Here is a 6000-nt window from a genome sequence, read left to right as displayed (position 1 = left end):
ATGTGTCAATTTAGCCAAGGTGGCGCCTCTGACGAAACCCGAAGATCCCATACTCAATGAACCCTATAGCATTGACAGCAGCCGATACTGGGCCACAGACCGTTCAGGCAAAGAGGGCCTGCGGGGTGGATGGCTTCGTCAGGGCAAACGTCGGTGGTATCCCAGTGGTCAAAACCAAAATAAGTAAATATTTTAAAATTTATTTGCTTTACATTTATTTTTGTACACAAACAAACTAAATTATCTGATATATGGCACAGATTTCTTCCAACTTCATAAGAGCATTTCTTTTTTGTTTTTACCAAAAGGATAAACAAATCCAATAATAATTCCCACCGGGTTATAGTCGAGATTATGAGTAAGGCACCAAAAGAATTAGTGATAGCTGGCAAGTGGTCTGATGATTTGGGTAGCCCCAATGAAACGATCGTAACCACTGCTGCTATTTGTCTTTTGACAAGTTATTTTTGTTGTTTTTGGCTAAAGTCGTGTCTTTAATTTTATATTGATCAAATTTTAATTTAATTAATTTTAAATATGTGAAAATTTGACGTCTTCATCATATAGCAGTCATAGAAGAAATCATTAAATTTAGAGGAAAACGCTAAACTAGGAAAATGGTAACTGTCTAATTCTTTCGAGGAATCCAACAACGTTGAATTCCTCTGTGTGAAGCGATCTATCAATGGTAGCTCCATTTTTATTACCTGTTCCTACATACCTCCATTGTCGGTACTTCCTATTTATTGAAGCCACCTTTTCGCTATTCAGAAAATTTCCAATAAACTTTCGGATAGGGACCATTAGAAAGTCCTAGGAGATTTTAATATCCCTGGGGATATTTGGTCCTCAAACACAACATGGACCTATCTCTGGCTTGTTCGACATTTCGCTGTACAGAATTCCCTATGGCGCTTGCTCGATCTTTATTTTGTCTCTAATCCGGCAATGTGTCAATTTAGCCAAGGTGGCGCCTCTGACGAAACCCGAAGATCCCATACTCAATGAACCCTATAGCATTGACAGCAGCCGATACTGGGCCACAGACCGTTCAGGCAAAGAGGGCCTGCGGGGTGGATGGCTTCGTCAGGGCAAACGTCGGTGGTATCCCAGTGGTCAAAACCAAAATAAGTAAATATTTTAAAATTTATTTGCTTTACATTTATTTTTGTACACAAACAAACTAAATTATCTGATATATGGCACAGATTTCTTCCAACTTCATAAGAGCATTTCTTTTTTGTTTTTACCAAAAGGATAAACAAATCCAATAATAATTCCCACCGGGTTATAGTCGAGATTATGAGTAAGGCACCAAAAGAATTAGTGATAGCTGGCAAGTGGTCTGATGATTTGGGTAGCGCCAATGAAACGATCGTAACCACTGCTGCTACTTGTCTTTTGACAAGTTCTTTTTGTTGTTTTTGGCTAAAGTCGTGTCTTTGATTTTATATTGATCAAATTTTAATTTAATCAATTTTAAACATGTGAAAATCTGACGTCTTCATCATATAGCAGTCATAGAAAAAATCTTTAAATTTAGAGGAAAACGCTAAACTAGGAAAATGGTAACTGTCTAATTCTTTCGAGGAATCCAACAACGTTGAATTCCTCTGTGTGAAGCGATCTATCAATGGTAGCTCCATTTTTATTACCTGTTCCTACATACCTCCATTGTCGGTACTTCCTATTTATTGAAGCCACCTTTTCGCTATTCAGAAAATTTCCAATAAACTTTCGGATAGGGACCATTAGAAAGTCCTAGGAGATTTTAATATCCCTGGGGATATTTGGTCCTCAAACACAACATGGACCTATCTCTGGCTTGTTCGACATTTCGCTGTACAGAATTCCCTATGGCGCTTGCTCGATCTTTATTTTGTCTCTAATCCGGCAATGTGTCAATTTAGCCAAGGTGGCGCCTCTGACGAAACCCGAAGATCCCATACTCAATAAACCCTATAGCATTGACAGCAGCCGATACTGGGCCACAGACCGTTCAGGCAAAGAGGGCCTGCGGGGTGGATGGCTTCGTCAGGGCAAACGTCGGTGGTATCCCAGTGGTCAAAACGAAAATAAGTAAATATTTGAAAATTTATTTGCTTTACATCTATTTTTGTACACAAACAAACTAAATTATCTGATATATGGCACAGATTTCTTCCAACTTCATAAGAGCATTTCTTTTTTGTTTTTACCAAAAGGATAAACAAATCCAATAATAATTCCCACCGGGTTATAGTCGAGATTATGAGTAGGGCACCAAAAAAATTAGTGATAGCTGGCAAGTGGTCTGATGATTTGGGTAGCGCCAATGAAACGATCGTATCCACTGCTGCTACTTGTCTTTTGACAAGTTCTTTTTGTTGTTTTTGGCTAAAGTCGTGTCTTTGATTTTATATTGATCAAATTTTAATTTAATCAATTTTAAATATGTGAAAATCTGACGTCTATATATATATATATATTTGGTCCTCAAACACAACATGGACCTATCTCTGGCTTGTTCGACATTTCGCTGTACAGAATTCCCTATAGCGCTTGCTCGATCTTTATTTTGTCTCTAATCCGGCAATGTGTCAGTTTAGCCAAGGCGGCGCCTCTGACGAAACCCGAAGATCCCATACTCAATGAACCCTATAGCATTGGAAGCAGCCGATACTGGGCCACAGACCGTTCAGGCAAAGAGGGCCTGCGGGGTGGATGGCTTCGTCAGGGCAAACGTCGGTGGTATCCCAGTGGTCAAAACGAAAATAAGTAAATATTTTAAAATTTATTTGCTTTACATCTATTTTTGTACACAAACAAACTAAATTATCTGATATATGGCACAGATTTCTTCCAACTTCATAAGATCATTTCTTTTTTGTGTTTACCAAAAGGATAAACAAATCCAATAATAATTCCCACTGGGTTATAGTCGAGATTATGAGTAGGGCACCAAAAAAATTATTGATAGCTGGCAAGTGGTCTGATGATTTGGGTAGCGCCAATGAAACGATCGTATCCACTGCTGCTACTTGTCTTTTAACAAGTTCTTTTTGTTGTTTTTGGCTAAAGTCGTGTCTTTGATTTTATATTGATCAAATTTTAATTTAATTAATTTTAAATATGTGAAAATCTGACATCTATATATATATATATATTTGGTCCTCAAACACAACATGGACCTATCTCTGGCTTGTTCGACATTTCGCTGTACGGAATTCCTTATAGCGCTTGCTCGATCTTTGTTTTGTCTCTTATCCGGCAATGTGTCAGTTTAGCCAAGGTGGAGCCTCTGACGCAACCGGAAGATCCCATACTCAACGAACCCTACAGGATTGGAAGCAGCCGATACTGGGCCACAGACCGTTCAGGCAAAGAGGGCCTGCGGGGTGGATGGCTTCGTCAGCGCAAACGTCGGTGGTATCCCAGTGGTCAAAACCAAAATAAGTAAATATTTTAAAATTTATTTGCTTTACATTTATTTTTGTACACAAACAAACTAAATTATCTGATATATGGCACAGATTTCTTCCAACTTCATAAGAGCATTTCTTTTTTGTTTTTACCAAAAGGATAAACAAATCCAATAATAATTCCCACCGGGTTATAGTCGAGATTATGAGTAGGGCACCAAAAAAATTAGTGATAGCTGGCAAGTGGTCTGATGATTTGGGTAGCCCCAATGAAACGATCGTATCCACTGCTGCTACTTGTCTTTTGACAAGTTCTTTTTGTTGTTTTTGGCTAAAGTCGTGTCTTTGATTTTATATTGATCAAATTTTAATTTAATCAATTTTAAATATGTGAAAATCTGACGTCTTCATCATATAGCAGTCATAGAAAAAATCGTTAATGGGAAAATGGTAACTGTCTATGTCTTTCGAGGAATGCAACAATGTTGAATTCCACGGTGTGAAGCGATCTATCAATGGTAGCTCCATTTTTATTACCTGTTCCTACATACCTCCATTGTCGGTACTTCCTATTTATTGAAGCCACCTTTTCGCTATTCAGCAAATTTCCAATAAACTTTCGGATAGGGACCATTAGGAAGTCCTAGGAGGTTTTAATATCCCTGGGGATATTTGGTCCTCAAACACAACATGGACCTATCTCTGGCTTGTTCGACATTTCGCTGTACGGAATTCCTTATAGCGCTTGCTCGATCTTTGTTTTGTCTCTAATCCGGCAATGTGTCAGTTTAGCAAAGGTGGAGCCTCTGACGCAACCGGAAGATCCCATACTCAACGAACCCTACAGGATTGGAAGCAGCCGATACTGGGCCACAGACCGTTCAGGCAAAGAGGGCCTGCGGGGTGGATGGCTTCGTCAGGGCAAACGTCGGTGGTATCCCAGTGGTCAAAACCAAAATAAGTAAATATTTTAAAATTTATTTGCTTTACATTTATTTTTGTACACAAACAAACTAAATTATCTGATATATGGCACAGATTTCTTCCAACTTCATAAGAGCATTTCTCTTTTGTTTTTACCAAAAGAATAAACAAATCCAATAATAATTCCCACCGGGTTATAGTCGAGATTATGAGTAAGGCACCAAAAGAATTAGTGATAGCTGGCAAGTGGTCTGATGATTTGGGTAGCCCCAATGAAACGATCGTAACCACTGCTGCTATTTGTCTTTTGACAAGTTATTTTTGTTGTTTTTGGCTAAAGTCGTGTCTTTGATTTTATATTGATCAAATTTTAATTTAATTAATTTTAAATATGTGAAAATTTGACGTCTTCATCATATAGCAGTCATAGAAGAAATCATTAAATTTAGAGGAAAACGCTAAACTGGGAAAATGGTAACTGTCTATAACTTTCGAGGAATGCAACAATGTTGAATTCCACTGTATGAAGCGATCTATCAATGGTAGCTCCATTTTTATTACCTGTTCCTACATACCTCCATTATCGGTACTTCCTATTTATTGAAGCCACCTTTTCGCTATTCAGAAAATTTCCAATAAACTTTCGGGTAGGGACCATTAGAAAGTCCTAGGAGATTTTAATATCCCTGGGGATATTTGGTCCTCAAACACAACATGGACCTATCTCTGGCTTGTTCGACATTTCGCTGTACGGAATTCCTTATAGCGCTTGCTCGATCTTTGTTTTGTCTCTGATCCGGCAAGAGTCAGTTTAGCCAAGGTGGCGCCTCTGACGAAACCCGAAGATCCCATACTCAACGAACCCTACAGGATTGGAAGCAGCCGATACTGGGCCACAGACCGTGCAGGCAAAGAGGGCCTGCGGGGTGGATGGCTTCGTCAGGGCAAACGTCGGTGGTATCCCAGTGGTCAAAACCAAAATAAGTAAATATTTTAAAATTTATTTGCTTTACATTTATTTTTGTACACAAACAAACTAAATTATCTGATATATGGCACAGATTTCTTCCAACTTCATAAGAGCATTTCTTTTTTGTTTTTACCAAAAGGATAAACAAATCCAATAATAATTCCCACCGGGTTATAGTCGAGATTATGAGTAAGGCACCAAAAGAATTAGTGATAGCTGGCAAGTGGTCTGATGATTTGGGTAGCCCCAATGAAACGATCGTAACCACTGCTGCTATTTGTCTTTTGACAAGTTATTTTTGTTGTTTTTGGCTAAAGTCGTGTCTTTGATTTTATATTGATCAAATTTTAATTTAATTAATTTTAAATATGTGAAAATTTGACGTCTTCATCATATAGCAGTCATAGAAGAAATCATTAAATTTAGAGGAAAACGCTAAACTGGGAAAATGGTAACTGTCTATAACTTTCGAGGAATGCAACAATGTTGAATTCCACTGTGTGAAGCGATCTATCAATGGTAGCTCCATTTTTATTACCTGTTCCTACATACCTCCATTATCGGTACTTCCTATTTATTGAAGCCACCTTTTCGCTATTCAGCAAATTTCCAATAAACTTTCGGATAGGGAACATTAGGAAGTCCTATGAGATTTTAATATCCCTGGGGATATTTGGTCCTCAAACACAACATGGACCTATCTCT

The sequence above is a fragment of the Drosophila serrata genome, unplaced genomic scaffold (assembly GCF_035046125.1).
Source record: "Drosophila serrata isolate PLE 108 unplaced genomic scaffold, ASM3504612v1 contig_82, whole genome shotgun sequence".
NCBI lineage: Eukaryota > Metazoa > Arthropoda > Insecta > Diptera > Drosophilidae > Drosophila > Drosophila serrata.
Note: the sequence above shows the minus strand (reverse complement) of the source record.